This window comes from Triturus cristatus, chromosome 7 (genome assembly GCF_964204655.1).
Source record: "Triturus cristatus chromosome 7, aTriCri1.1, whole genome shotgun sequence".
NCBI classification, from domain to species: domain Eukaryota; kingdom Metazoa; phylum Chordata; class Amphibia; order Caudata; family Salamandridae; genus Triturus; species Triturus cristatus.
Genome location: NC_140590.1, coordinates 4,415,066 through 4,416,083, shown reverse-complemented (window position 1 = coordinate 4,416,083; position 1,018 = coordinate 4,415,066).

The following is a 1,018-nucleotide window of genomic DNA, read 5'->3' as shown; positions in this document are numbered from 1 at the left end:
ACTTTCGTGGGTGCTAACCCTAGAACTATCTAAGTCCAAGAGGGTTTGGTCCTGACTCGATTAGAAGTGTCCCTAATCTTTAAAATTCCAATCGCGACATTCCCCATAGAAGATAATAGGAACCCGCGGTTGTGTTTGCACACTGCATACAGTTCCCGTGGATCCCCTGTGTCACTACCTTGGGTGGTTCCTTGGGGTCCCAGTGATTCTAGAGGAAATAGGCCTAGTGCCTATTCCAGTCGTGGTTCTTATACCACTTTTTTAGTATATGGTTTGGTATGCGCTTAGGGCTCAAACGTGTATTTGTGCTTTTACTGATGCTTAAACACTTGTAACTAAAGTACTTCGAACTCCAGTCTCATAAAGAGACTAGAGGGGTGTGTATTATCTTAAATACATATATTTTGAATATATACCTGGTGTGGTTGTCCTTCGATTTGATCATTCAAGAGATTAAAGACCAGTAAAACAAGCTGCTTTACATTCCTTCAAGACTTAGCCTGAAGGCTGCTCTCCATAGCTACCACTAATAAAGGTTGTCTTATCACCATAAGGGGTTGTTTGGACTGATACAAGGTGCCCACTAGAACTAGTGGACAGCATATATCAGGCCACCTCCTCACAGTCTTTACTACATTATGCCCATTTGTTGGTGAGAGGGTGCAGGGCCCTGGGCAGCACCAGGTGATCCCCGGACACTCTTTGCCCCTCAGACAGGGCCCTGGACCTGCGTCAGACACAACTGAGCTGGTCTTTGTGACCAGCTGTGCAGAGAGTTCCCTATTCCCTCACCCTGCCATGCGCCCTTCATGGAAAACATTAAATTAGATTAGCATTTTGTAAAATAATTGAATTCTCCAGCTGTGGTTTGGGGCAGGGCACTGGCCCCCTCCATCCGGGCTCCTGGTTGTCAACAGCACGTGGGGCACTTCGTTTATCTGCACATTTCCAGCAGATGTTGCACTCTCAGCACTAATCAGGCTCCCAGCTGAAGAAAGAGATCCTGGCTGAGAAGAGA